The 15,428-nt window shown below is 46.4% G+C and overlaps 1 protein-coding gene across 3 annotated transcripts in view; it reads left to right on the top strand.

Moving 5' to 3' along the window:
* Window positions 1–15,428, top strand: part of SNX25 (sorting nexin 25) — a 1,510,914-nt gene that overhangs the window by 527,452 nt on the left and 968,034 nt on the right. The window lies entirely within an intron of this gene.

Here is a 15,428-nt window from a genome sequence, read left to right on the forward strand (position 1 = left end):
ATCTAACAGATGTCGAATATAGGGCTCCTGAATCGTAAGGCTTTCTGTAAGCAGCTTCAGCGAGGCAGGATCCCTAGGGGAGCCCGACTTTATCGAGCTGCAGATCTGTCCTAGTGCCTCAGGGGGAGGGGTAGTAAAATTCTCTAGTGTGTACAATCCCCTGACTTCCCACTCAGCCTCCATGAACTCAGATCCCATTTTCGTTTCTCCCGAAAAGGATGAGTAGATCTTCGCCACTTTCTCCGAAAAAAATTCCGCAATCCGATAGCATGAATCTACTGAGCTTTCCATGGTCATTGCAGGTGATTTAAACGAGGAAATATCCCTACCAGGGTATTCCAGAGTACGTAGCCTAGTATTTTCAGGCGTCACAGAATACTTATTGTACAAGTTACTGCAGCACATGTCTGTATGTTTCTTTCACGAGCAGCTTCATTTGCTCCCAGTGTATAAGCTGATGTTTAAAGCTCTAACTCTGACACATCAAGCTCTCCATAACAAGGGCCCATCATATTTGAATGAAAGGATCAATGTGTACAGTCCAAGGAGAGCGTTGCGCTCTAGTCAGTATGGGCTGTTAATAGTATCCTGTTTTAAAAAGAAGCGGAAAGGAGGCTCCTCCTTTACGGTGCTAACTGAAGGTATGTGGAATCAGTTGCCCAGTCAACTGAGACTGAGGAAGGTGGAAGCGAGTTTTAAAAAAACTTTAAAAACCTACCTCTTCAGCCTCTAGGATTCATGTTTACTGACATAGGTCTGCTCCTCGGTTTATGCCCTTGATGCATAGCGCTGGGATACTCTTGTAGTATCTGAGTGCTATATAAACAATTTTCATTATTTCATGTTTAGTTACCAGTTGCACCCTGAGGAATAAAGATGTGTAAGACCAAGCTAGATGTGTGGCATGATCATTTGCAAGCACTCAGGCTGGGGAGGACGCTACATCTGGCGACAAGATAGGGGATTATGTAAACCTTGTGACCAAAAGAACTGAGACTGCTCTCCCAGAGTGTTCGCCGTGGTCCAGGAAACTGCTCTTGCGTGCCACGTGTGCCTCAATCGAAGTGAAAATCGACTATTGGCATATGTGGAGTTAAAGCGCCACTCCAAATAATGCAAAGCCTGTGAAGAAAGTGAAGGCCTTACTGAAAGCTTGGTGTCAGCAAGAAATTTGCTGGTAAAGTCGCAACAAGAGATACTGTGCCACAACGCGACAAAGAGACGTCATTTATACAATACTATACTAAAAGCAGTGACAACCAAGTGCAGAGAAGCACTGAAGGTCATGATAGTTGAAATTGAACAACATCGATTGTAGTCAAATTCCTCATCTAAAGGTTTGTCACAGTCATTGTCAAGCGAAGTGAGGAAGATGTGTGTGCTATGTCGTTGTTGACTGCTGAACAATGAGCACATGTATGATTAGCTTCTTGCAAGGAAGAATGCCAGTCGAAGCTAGGTCGATAAGTGAAAGTGCATAATTAATTTGACACTGTCCCAAAATCACACTGACAGTGAATGGGTGTTCATACCTTTTATCATAGACCGTGGCAGGTCGATAAACATTATTTAAGTGGAATGAATGAATGAATGAATTTGGGATTTGTATTGCGCGACTTAACCCGCAGGCATCAAGGCGCATTTGATGGAAACTGCTGAGTGACGGGTTACACCTGACAGAGGGGAATTACAGGTAGGATTCAGCAAAAAGCCAGGTTTTTAGGCCTTTACGAAAAAGGGCGAGGGGACGGCTGGCCCTTAAGGTCAGCTGGAAGCGTGTTCCACAGTTTAGGGGCAAGGAAGAAAAAGGCCCTCCCTCCCCACCTAGCCTTGACGGTTCGGGGGATAGACAGAAGGTTTTTGTGGGCCGATCGCAGGGCCCTGCCCGGATATAAAAGGGCACAAGAGACCCAATGTCCTCAGCACCCAGGTCGTTTAGAGCACGGTAGGTAAGGACAAGAACCTTAAAATTAATCCTGGCCTGCACAGGCAGCCAGTGAAGGTTTTTTCTGATCCCAGAGCCAGAGGCACGTCTGGGGGCATCAGCTACAAACCTAGCTGCTCCGTTTTGGACTACTTGGAGGCGATGGATGAGCTTTTTGCTTATGCCAAGGTAGAGGGCATTGCAGTAGTCCAAGCGAGGAGAGATGAGAGACACCAAAACCTGTTTCCGGGCGTCAGGGGAGAGATAGTGAGCGAGTTTCCTAAGGATCCTCAGTACACCACAGCAGGTGGAGACAGTCCTGTTGACTTGTTTGTCAAAAGCAAGTGTGGTGTCGATGATGACCCCTGGATTCCGGGCAACTGGGGAAGGCTTGGGGCATGTTCCAAGGGCAGGCGGCCACCAGTCCTCAGACCAAAGATCTTGTTTGCCACCAAAGATGAGGACCTCAGTCTTTTCCCCATGAGGTTTGAGGTCATCCAGCCTGCCACGACTTCCATGCAGTTCTTAAAGTTTAAGGCCGTGGACTCCACAGAATGAGATAAGGAGACCATTATCTGGGTGTCGTCAGCGTACGACAAGACTTCCAGTCCGTAAGATCTGACAAGTCTTGCAAGTGGGGCCTCATATATGTTGAAGAGTGTGGGGCTCAAGGATGAGCCCTGTGGGACCCCACATTGCAGAGGCTTGGTGGAGGAGAGGAAGTTATTATTATTATTGAGTTTTATATAGCGCGTGGTTACCCTTGGGCATCCCAGCGCTTATCCAGAGAGACACACCATAGCAGAGAAAGCGTTAGGCAGGGAACAGATGGGTCTTTAGAAGTTTGCGAAATCGTGCCAGTTTCGGAGCGCAGGGCAAGCCGAAGGGAATTCCACAGTGCTGCCACATTAACGGAAAATCTTCTACCGCCAGTCCTGGCCTTTCTTACTCTCGCGACTTGCAAAAGATGTTGGTGGTCTGGGCGAAGGGCGCGGGGGGCCTTGTAAGATTGAACCATGCCCCGTAGGATAGGTGGCCCTTTCCCCTGCAAGATTTTATGGGCCATACAGAGTGATTTAAACTTCACCCTCTCTCTAACAGGGAGCCAATGAAGCGCCTTCAGCGCGGGGCGGGCTGATTGCCGCCTGGGGAGGTCCGTCAAAAGCCTGGCAGCAGCATTTTGTACTTGCTGCAGTTTGTTTATAGTTGATTCTGGAGCCCCCAGAAACAGCGCATTGCTGTAATCCAGCCGTGAAATGAAGTCGCCCAGTTTGACCTTTTGAGCATGCTGATTGAGGAAGGATGTCAGGAGACCCAGAGCCGGTCCTTTCACTTCCATCTCGCCAAGACGCGTGGCCAGGATGGAGGGAGACAGGGTGTCAAAGGCGGCTGTAAGGTCGAGCAGGATCAGAAGGGTAGTCTGACCACTGTCGACCATGGCGCGGATGTTGTTGACAACCACTGTAAGGACTGACTCTGTGCTGTGCTCCTTCCGAAAGCCATGCTGAGAGGAGTCTAGCAGGCTAGCGTTGTCCAGGAAGGCGCTGAGATGGTGATTAAGGTGGGCCTCGAGCATCTTGGCGGGGGCAGGGAGAAAGGATATGGGGCGGAAGTTTTTTAGGATCCCGGGATCCAAAGATGGCTTTTTCAGAAGAGGCTTGAAAATGGCCAGCTTCCAGGTCGCAGGGAAGACGCCATTCGAAATTGCCAGATTCATTACATCAAGATAGGGAGGGAGCAGGACCTCTCTGTAGTTTTTCAAAATTTTGAGAGGGCAGGGGTCCAAAGTGGATCCCGATTTGAGTTTGTCGAGAAGCTCGTTTAAGAATTCATAGGTCAGTGGGGGAAAATTAGACAGGTGTCCTCGAGGGGCCGAAAGCAGGCTAGGCCGAGAAAGAGGGATAGATGACAGGACGGGGTCCTGAATAGAGTTGAGGGCTTCCAGGGCGGTATAGATGTACACGATTTTGGTGTAAAAGAACGTGGAGATCTGATCGCAAAGTTTTTGAGATGCGATAATGGGATCTGGATGCTGAACAAGAGACAGAGAGTCCACTATATTGAAAAGATCTCTAGGGGAGTTGAGGGAGGTGGTCAGATTTGTGAAATATGTCTGTTTGGCGGCTAAGATTGCGGCCTTGTATCCCATAATGAGGTTTTTATGTTTGGTCCTTTCATCTGGGTAGGGGTGGGCTCTCCAGAATCTTTCTTGCCTCCTGCACTCCTGCCTGCGTAGTCTAAGGGAGTCAGAAAACCATGGGGCCGACGGACGTTTCCTGGCGCAATAGTGGGGTTTGGCGGGGGCAAGGATGTTAACTGCCTCCAAGATGGTGTTGACAAGCTCCCGAGTGGCAGTATCCGTATCGGTTTTAGGAGAGGACTTGAGATTAGCGATGAAGGGGCTAAGGACCTCATTGTTCCATCCTCTGTAGTTACTTTTCAAAGTCCAGATGTTATTGTCCTTTGGGGGCAGATCCCGCAGTCCAGATGTGAACTCAATGGGGACTGCCTTATGATCAGACCAGGGGAGGGGGAGGCCTACTTCCAATCTGCGATCATTGGTAAAGACCCCATCTAAAGTATGGCCCGCGGAGTGGGTGGAGCTTCCCACTTTTTGTAAAAGCCCATAGGAGGCCAAAGAATCCACCAGGAATGTAGTGTCGGGCGAATTAAAATTTTCCAAATGAAAATTGAAATCGCCAAGAATGGTGAAGTTGGGATTATCGATGAATGGTTCGAGAATTTCTAGGAGACCAACGGTGAAGGCCGGCCTGGGGCCAGGGCGTCTGTAAATTAAAATGCCCGTAAAGGACACCGTGGGAGAGGGACTAAGGGAAAAATGAGCGGCCTGGAAGGAGTTCTGAGGGGAAGGGAGGCATTCAATACGACAGGTTGATGAAGACTTATGTAGAATACCGATTCTAGAAGAGTACAATGAACAGTCTCCAGTGCCCTGTCAACCAAAATGTATACTAGGGCTGCGTCGACACCACCGTAAGGTCAAGGTTCATTTATAGCAACTGTAATGCATAAAAAGACAAAAGTACAATCACCAATTCGTGTCCTGCAAGGCATTACTTAGAGCATGCTGACATGGGGCTGATTTCTGTAAACTACAATGTCCATGGCTGTTATGAGATAGTGAATCAGTTTCCATACGTGTTTCTAGGAAGACTTAAGATCGTGAAAGTGCAGCTTCATGTAAATGAGGACATTCGTTCTTTTTCTCAACGATATTGTCAAATTGCATGTAATTTACAAGAGCTGTTGAGAAAGAACTTGAGACACTATAAATACTCAACATCATTGACAAATCCACTGGCCCAACGCCATGGGTATCACCCATAGTGGTAGTGCAGAAAATGGATAATGAAGGAACTGTGCTCATATGCGTTAATATGCAACTAGCTAACAAGGAAATTGAAAGAGAATGACATCCAGGTCGGCATACATCCAGGTCCAACCAGTGCGGACATCATTACGCAGCTGAATAGAGCTGAAGTATTTTCCCGCTTTGATTTGAATAAGGGGTATCACTAACTCAAACTGGAAGAAACTTGAAGATACATTACTAACCTTAAGACTCAGATTAGTTTTTTTAGATATAAAAGGCTATGTTTCGGAGTGTCCATAGCTGCAGAACTCTTAAAGGATGTCATTTGTCACGAAACACAGCACAGAAACGGCCCTAATTGCAGCTTCTGATGACAAGTGGAGTGGTGTGGCTCACTAGTTAGAGGCTCACTGGTTAGAGGCGGCAGACCCGGAAGCAGAGGACGGCCCGAGACCAGGGTTCAATTCCCGACGCGGCAGGGTCGTGGACCAGGGTCAGTGGACTCGATAATTCTTGCCTCGGTGCCTACTCTAACGAGGGATCACACTCGGTAACTCTGGGCATTAGCTTGCTTCATCTCCACAACAGCCCCCCACGTACGCTTGGGATGCCTGGTTTCACCTTGGAGATACCCAGTAGGGACCATCTCACAGGGAAAGCCAGGACGGGTTCCCCAGCGGTCTACAGCGCGGAGATACCGTATCCATGTGGGGTGATTCATGCGCTTTACAAGACATCATTACATTATATTACATTACATTACATATGGTCTCTCCTAGACCAGGGAGAAACTACAACCCTGATCCTCCTAAACCTCTCATCAGCCTTCGACAATGTGTCCCACTGTACCCTCCTAAAAAGACTTCACCAGATAGGGATCCAAGGGGAATACCCTCAAATGGGTTGCATCCCTCCTTTATGAAAGAACCCGGAGCACCCACCTTCCATGCTACACCTCTTGCCCAGAGAACATCTGCAGCGTTCCCCAAGGGTCCTCACTGAGCCCCACCCTGTTCAACGCATACATGGCCATCCTGGTCAGACCCTATGGTATGAAAATTATATCGTACACTGACGACACTCCTCTCATTCTCTCCCGATCTGCAGATCCCACAAACACCAAAGCCAACTTCCTCATGTACATGACCAGCATTACCAGCAGGATGCAAATCAACTGCCTCAAACTAAAAACTGACAAAACCGAGGTACTCCTCTTCGGGAGCAACACATCCCCATGGGGATGACTCCTGGTGGCCATCAGAGCTGGACTCCTCTTCCACATCCACAGAACACTCAAGGAACCTCAGCATCATACTTGACTGCAGGCTCACCATGGAATAACAGATAAACTCTGTGTCCTCAGGCTGCTTCCTCACTCTCCACATGCTCCGAAAAATGTTGAAGTGACTCCCCATCAGCACCATATGCACCTCCAACCCGGCTCTCGTTATTAGCTGCTTGGATTATGGCAAAACCCTCTACGTAGGGGGTCCGCTCAAAGCTGCTGAAAAGACTTCGGACCATTAGGAACGCAGGCTCGTCCTCCCGTGACTGACGGTCACCCAGGCCCTCGTCACCAGCCGACTGGACTACGGCAACGCCCTCTACGCCGGATCCACCGCCAAGCTCCCGAAGAGACTCCAGCGGATCCAGAACACCTCAGCCAGACTCATCCTCGACATCCCACGAAACAGCCACATCTCCGGACATCTGAGAGACCTGCATTGGCTCCCCGTCAACAAAAGAATCACCTTCCGTCTCCTCACCCACGCACACAAAGCCCTACTCGATCAAGGCCCGAGCTACCTCAACAACCGCATCAACTTCTATGCTCCCAAACGCCACCTCCGATCAGCCAGTCACGCCCTCGCCGCCGGCCCCCGCATCCGAAGAACGACAACAGGAGGAAGGTCCTTCTCCTACCTGGCCGCCAAGACCTGGAACTCCCTCCCTCCCGACCTGCGCCTGACCCAAGACCACCTCTCCTTCAGGAAGAAGCTCAAGACCTGGCTGTTCGAGCAGTAGCAGCCCCCCCCCCTCCCACCCTCCCAAGCGCCTTGAGACCCTCCGGGTAAGTAGTGCGCTCTATAAATGTCTTTGATTGATTGATTGATTGACTGCCCACATCTCCCCTCACATAGGAACACTTCACTGGCTCCCTATCCTCAAAAGGTGCTAGTTCGAAATGCTAACTCATGTCTACAAGGCCCTGCATATCAAAGGACCAACCTACATTAACCACAAGGTTGAACTTCCACCATCCCTTCAGACAGCTGTGCTCCACTTCCCTCTCGCTCTCCCTCACCCGCACTCTCCGCTTCCTCTGAAGCAGGAGTGGTGGTTGGCCCTTCGCCTACCTGGCGGGCAAGACCTGGAACAGCCTCCACCTCCATCTCCGGACCTCTCCCACCCTGCAGGAATTCATGAACGATTTAAAGACCTGGCTGATTGAATGACAACACCCAACAGCAGCAACCCCCAGCGCCTGAATACCCACATGGCAAATAAGTAGTGCTACACAAATCCAGTTTGATTGAGTGATCGATTTGATGCTTACCCGCTGAGGGTTCTTACTAGTAAAGGACACATGGTGACTGCTCACTGTCCTGGAAAGTCCATTTCGCAATATTCTTATTTCAAGCAATTGCCTGGACATTCGTCTACTCCAGATTTGAGGAGTGAGACTTGTCCTCCTCAGAATCCAGAGAGTCCAATGAATGCACAAATGTCCCTGTCACCAGTGCCAGTCATGGACATTTCTCCAGTATCTCCCCAGCCTCACATGACCAGATCTGGGCAATTGATTTTAGCACCAAAACGACTTATTCAAGAGTTGTAATGTATATATGTATTATTTGTGCTTTTTATTTAACAAAGGAGGAGATATAGTGTCTTGTAAGTTAGAGTTGACAGGACCTTTTTGGTTCCTGACTGACTCCGCAGAACAATGACTTAAGTGCGTGGGTGAGGGTGATAGAATTCATGATGTGGAATGTTCAGTTAACGGTTACACGCTGAGGAATAAAGAAGTGTAATATCAAGCTCCGTGTGTGGCGTGATCATTTACATGTACCCAGGATGGGGAAGACACTACAGAGCGAACTCCTCGGCTCAACATCCTGTGATTGGCGGCAAATCTTGCTATATAGAAATGCTAAAAATAACCAAATAAAATAAACACACGAGCCATCAATAAATAGACATTACCAGCAATATAGAATCACTATATTTGCCGAGGGGTTTATATTGGATTAGAAAAATTCTTATGTATTCTATGCTGCACTAGGAAATTCATGTAGGCAATCGGTTTTTCATATTCAGACTGAATGGAACTAAAAATCAAAGGTGAATTTCTCCTTAATAAAATGGCTAGTTTGATAAATTAGCACTGCACAGTGTTCAGAATGTTCTGAAGCTTGTCTGCAAGTCAACTGCCTAAGCTTGTGAAGATGTATACAAGGGGCTGTCTAACTCTGAAGTGCTTAACACAGTTTAAAAAGTCATATCCAGTCACAAGAGTTGATAAGTAGGAAAGCTGTTTTTTCTTTTTGTATCAGCTAGCCCACCTCATATATTTCTGCTGATTAATAGTGCTATGGACGGGAAAAGTGTATTCTCTTAGAACACATTAGTGATGTCTTGCAACAGTAACAGGGACAGTTTGGCAAATTGTTTTTAACGACTCTTTATTGTTGTAACAACATGAATAAAATGATCAGCACAGCAAATTTGCATAGGTCAGTGAGTAGTGCATTGACCTATGGATTATATTGAGTCCTAGTCCTGTGTTGCCAATTATCCAATAGCTGTCTGAATACAGTTTGGAAGGGCACACTGGTAGTGAGCCCCCCACGAGCCCCAAACTTTCTCATGCTTCTTTTAACAATCATCATCTTTGTGCACAAATTCTTCCAGTATAGATGTATAGCCCATGCCTTTTTGTCAGATCTCCAATGTTGGCTAATGTCTCTTTTTGCTACCATCATCATACCCATTGCAACTAAAAGGCTTCTAGCCCCACTCCATTCTTCCTTTATCCCCAGTAATACAATGTTTGTGTCTTGTATGATGGCCCTACCTAGCATCTCTGCAAATATGCGGTGCTCTTGAGACTATTAATGTTGGATTACTGTATATTGCGACACATCATAGTGCTGGTTTCAGATTTGCATCTAAGGAAATAGGGATTCAGGCTCCTTTTAATTTTCCGGAGTCTTCTGGGACTGTAATAGACTCTGTGGAAGTATTTCAACTATATCAAACAGAAATATGTTGTTATTGCTAGGGAATGGGAGGCCATCTTAGTCCGATTCCAATGAGCCCTACCTAAGGTTTCCCGGTCCTGTTACTGTTTGATGCAGAGCTGGGTTAACTGTTCTGGGGTATTTAACAGTAGGGGTTTGTTTATCATAGAGATGCCTTTCTTGCCCAGTTGCTCCATGGTAAGCTGTTGTTTGAGGAGTTGGCTTTGGCTACTGTTATCAATTTGTCTTTGTATGTATCAAGTTGATGTCATAACTTTCATCATTGTTAGAATTGGGATTTATGCAATGAGTAATCTATTGTGAGTTGCTCAAAGATTTTAATATGTTTACCTTCCACTGCATATCCGACTTAAGATATAATAATTATGTCCCAAATGGACGTCCCCTAGGCATGACACTCGACATAGACAAAGTGGGGTCTTGCAGGTATGGACACCCTCCCATTGGATCCACTGCAATGTTCAGTGCCAGCAGATCAGTGTGTTCTTTTGTGGCCGGGGGTTGATTGGGGGGTTTATGGGGTCATATACTAAACTTCACAGTTGGTGTTGATCCAGAATCAGTCTGACATTGGGATTTTCCTGGTCCTCAAGTATCCAGTTATTGATTTGCGATGCCCAGTAGTATAAACTAATGTCTGCTAGTACCCAGCCACCCTCATAAGGTGACTGTCCACATAATTGGAAAGATATGCATGATGACACACCTTCCAACAGGAAATTTGAAATGGAGGATGTCATTCCCAGGAGAATTTAGAGAATGTCATAGTGGCAATTTCACAATACATATAAGCAGGGAAGGAGATTATCTCACCTATTTTAGATAGTTGCAGCATGCACAAGGCATATATTGTGTTTCACTTGTTGAAATACTGGATACATTTAGATCCCAACGTCTTTACTTACCTTGTATGATATACATACCCAGGTATTTGAAGATTCAGTTGTCCATCTGAGATTGGAGTTAGTTGGGGTTCCATCATGGCAGCTCGTGATAGGGACATATGTAGATTTATACCAATTAGGCTAATTAATCCCAAGCACTCTGGGTCTTAAATGTATTTGATCATACCATCCCCATAGAGGAATATTTTGTTTTTGCCATTCATCATGCCACCTGAAACCTCTGATCTGTGTATTCCTGATGACCCACTGCACGAGAGGTTCAGTGATCCGAGCGAAGATGAGGGGACCATCCTGTATGGTGCACTGCTCGATGAAGAAAGGCATGTGTGTGTGTATGTGTGTGTGTGTATATTAACCATCGCTGAAGAGCACAACTCTAGTTTCCGCAGCACCATGACACTTTGTCTACCTAAAATCTACCTCCTCCAAGCACCCCAATGCCCCTCCCCGCTCCATAAAAATGGTTCTGCCCAAAACAACGTGTACTCTGCGAGGTTTCGCTGGAATTCCATGCCTCAATATTGCCCCACACGCTGGGACTTGCAAACCTACTTGTATACCCATGCCTTTTTTTGTGTTTCCTGCATTATAACTTTTGTAAAGATCTCCGATACCCTCGGGTCTGGCTAGCGCTATATAAAACTCCTTCATAAATAAAATAAATAAATAAAATATAACCATACCCTGTTTTCTCTCACTTTCATTTATGTCTCGACTTGAAACATAAAGGACCATTGTACCCAATCAAAAATCTTCTCAAAGTCCACCAGTGCAATAGAGACGTCGAGATCCTCAGCCAGGTGCCATATACAGGCATGGGAGGCAATGGTTTTTGAAGCCGTTTTGATCTTTGTGCATGAGGAAGCGGATTGCCATGATCAGTCTTTTGGCAAGTATTTGGGCCAGCAAATAGGAAGCAAATCTTTCAGCAATGTGTGAGGGGTCCCCGGATAGTTTTCCCTGTTAGTCATGGATTTGCAGGGAGGGAATGGGGGGGGGAGGAGGGCAGTTGTTGCCTACCCTCATTGACATTATTCTGTTGGGTAGCCAGTTAGACATTACAGGAGTTTGCTGGATTTATAACTCATTCGTGAATTCTACATTGCGAGGCCTCCCTGGTCATTTTATTTTGTTATCAGTTACTTTTACATTATTGACCAGTGTGCGGAGGTTTCAGGTCAGTGGTGGAAGATCAGGCGGTGGTTCATGTAGACAGATCCTTGGTTGTGGAGGGCTTTGAAAGTCTGGGTCAGGAGCTTGAACTGGCATCCCTCCAAGACCGGAAGCAAGTGGAGGTCTTTAGGTGCTGGGTGCTGGGTGTCTTCTTGGGCAGGTTGAGTATCAGTCCGGTTGCTGCGTTCAGGATGGTCTGAGTCTTTGAATGAGTTCAGTGGTGGTGCCGGGATAGAGTGTGTTGCTGTAGTCGAGCCGGCTGGTGATGAGGGCTTGCATGACAGTTTTTCTTGTGTTGATGGGGAGCCATCAGAGTATTTTGCGGGACGCTCCTTCTTCCACACACAGCTCTTTCACAGGCCTGAACCACCCTTAGTTACATGTAGCCCACCTGCCAAGGGGCTGGCCACCTCCATTCTGTGATGTTCATGGGGCGTTTCAGACTCCCGTCCTCGTGTGTTTAGCATCTGGGCTGCTCTTTCTTACTCTCCCTTGCTTAGTCTGTAAGTGTGTTGGCAAAGGGGCATCCTTGTGTCCAACTGGCACTGATGCGCACTGTGAGTCTCACCACCTGCTGCTCTAGACCCTGAAGACTTCACTCTAGTTCACCGGTCTTGCTCTTGTTCAGCCCAATCGTAGGTCTTGCTTTTATCATGGCCGCGGCATTCAGGGTAAGTTTGTCCCCTTTCTTGTGGATGCCAGGCCTGACTAGTGCAGTAGGGTCCCGACGGATAAAGGACTGCTGGTCAGGGCACATATCTTAGGAGCTCACGAGTACCTCCTGGGCTACTTGTGATCCAGAAAGTGGCATCAGTGGCACCTCAAGGCAGGCCCACTACTCCCCCAACCTACTGTAGCCGGCTGCATGTGTTGTAGGGTCCATAGACTGCGCGTTTCTTTGGGATCAGACCCTGACATCGTCTCCAACATAACAGGAACCAGGAATGTCGTCCAGCCGCTGCACAAATGTATTCCTGACACTGCTTTTGTCCTCAGGGGTTCTGGGCGTTCCGCAGTTGACGGAAACCAGGCTGGAATAGCCAGGATGTTTTCGATTGATTGGGGTCCTGTTGGCTCTCGCTCTATTCACGTCCGCCATCTTTTGCTTCTATGACCTGTCCCCTTGTAGCAACATTCTGACATGAATGTACGTACTATGTATACAATTATGTACCATTTGTGTTGATATTTCATAGGTTCAAGGATAGAAATTGGCATTTATTAGAATATAACCACGTTACTGCAAGAACAAATATGGATAATTTAAGTTTACATTCTTGATTGCACAGAAGCACAGTGCATACGGTTTACTTATTTTCTAAAAATAATGAACCTAGGAAAATATATTACCTAAAATATTAGGGCCAAATAATTTGATAGCATTCTTACTCAACCTGAACAGGTGGAATATCCTCTTTCATAGTACAAATAACTCAGTACAGTTTCCTAGAGTGATGGCATATTGTGCAAGATAGGTAAATAACCATGTAAGATATACTATTATGTTCAGGACACCTGTGCATCATCTAAGCAGTTTATCACATTAGGCTATTTTACAGTATTTACAGAATATGCAGAACAAAACAATATAAGATAGGAAATTCTGTATAGTATGTTGATACAATGGAAGGAGAATATCCGAAAACAAGGTATCGGGGAGTGTCGAAGGTGAAAATTGCATTGAGGTCAGTACTGCCCTGGTCAATTGGAGAGCCTTTAGACAATAAGGACATTTGTGCGGTCATGTAATTGCAAACCAGAAATAATTGTGAGATCCAGTAAAACAATATGTATTATTTTATGTAATGGAAGAAATAGTGTTTAGCTCAAATGTTACCTTCGTGGTTACTGTGATGGCCAAAATGGAGCCCATGCTAAAAAGGTCATTGGGAGGTTAATCGTCATATGAATGACTAGTGATAGAAGAACAAATTCCTATTGGGAATAACATGCATTTTGGAGTTCTGATTCACTGCGAAACTTTTCTCAGAATTCTATAAAATAGCACTCAGTTAATATACTGCCATAGGTTGATGCCCCTCAGGATACTGTTTCATGAAAAAGTATCAGCACTAAGTAAATAAAAAATGTGCATCAGAAAGAGATCAAGATTATATTGAGGTGGGGTTCAAGCTCTTTTAGAATAATATGTGAATACATAACTGCTAAATCTACTCATCTGCTGTTAAGGTTGAACCACCATTCGGAATGAGGAACTCATGAATTCTAGAGAGGTGGCGATTAAGACAAGGTTCTGTCTCATACAGCTAAACATTCTGCAAAATACCTATTACACCAGAACGTTGCTAACTACAATTGGTTGGGCTGATAGTGATGAGTGCCTCAGAGGCTGTGGGCAGAAAGGTACATTTATACACACACTGTGGGAGTGCCCCTCCTTCCAAAGGTATTGGGGCAGGGTGGTGCGGACCCTTGAGGCGTTCACAGTCTCAACACTGCTTCCAGAAGGAATCCTGTGCATCCTAGGGATATAGAGTCATTATCTCTATATCCCTTTCCCAAAGTGTAAAGCTGCCGCAACCGTCACCATATATAACAATGGAATCATTCTCATGCAATCAACAGACCGCAGGTTAAACCTATTAAACAAGATCTTCCCCTTTATCAAAGAACAAGTGATAAACCAAACCCCTCCCCATACAATGCAGAACACCAGTACACAATCTAGCACACCTCCAAATGCCACCCCTAGCCACGTCCGCTATCATCTCAACTAAGTTGCACACCCAAATTATATGCTACCCCCCTTCGCTCGATGTAGCTATAAGACAAGCCCCCCTCCATCTTCTCCATCACTTACACCCATCACGTCTCCAGATCTTACACCCATCACTGACCCTCTCACCAACACATTAATGTCACAACCATTAGCTACAATTAAGCTCCCCAACAGATTCCTCCACAAGACACTGCCCCCTGACTGCTACACCAGCACCTACACCTTTATCAGATTATGCATCCTCCCCTAGAATTTACACACTGTCCCCTAGGGCCATCAGTACTCCATGCAAAACCAGCACTACCACAATCACACCCTCACAACACACCGATACGCCTCCTCCATCCTCTATCCTTTTCCCCACTATCCCGTGCAAATTCTTCACTCCCGCGACCATTACCCCAACACACATCTCTATGCCTCCTACACCCGCTCCACATTCCTGTCCTCGCTATGGTATGGAGCTGGCACCAGATGGGACGTGCCACAACAACAAAATCCTAGAAGATGCTCCCCCCTTACATCCACAGGAGATAAGTACACCTCTCACACCAATAACACTTCCTCAACTCTTGCCCTCACCCGACCCCAGATTTGACGAGATCATACTCTCGTTACGACTAATCAGAGAAGAACTTCAAGCTTTATCTGAGGTCTTTCTGAGCAAATCCTGGAACACTAATTGTGCACAACAGAATAAAGCAAACGGTCACCTGACTCACTCAGCAAATAAGCAGAAATTTTCGAACCCTAGATGAAAATCAGTTCCTCTTCAAAATAATTCAACGCGCCGAATCGGAAGAATAAATTCGCTATCGGAGCAAGACTTACTGGCTCTACTACAGTCATATGAGCCCTTACAACAACATCACAACACTTTGCCTCCAGATAGCCCGCACAATTTAGCTCCAATCTCTACTATTCCCCCCCAACACTCACAGATCCACCAAACACAACCCTAGAGGCATCGTCGAAAACAACCTTAGACAAGTTCCCCTCAGTCAGGAACCCACTACATCCCTCATTTCGCCCTCCCTTAAGTGTATACTATTAAACTGTAGATCAGCTTCAAGACACACAGCCGAAA

This window comes from Lissotriton vulgaris, chromosome 3_1 (genome assembly GCF_964263255.1).
Source record: "Lissotriton vulgaris chromosome 3_1, aLisVul1.2, whole genome shotgun sequence".
NCBI lineage: Eukaryota > Metazoa > Chordata > Amphibia > Caudata > Salamandridae > Lissotriton > Lissotriton vulgaris.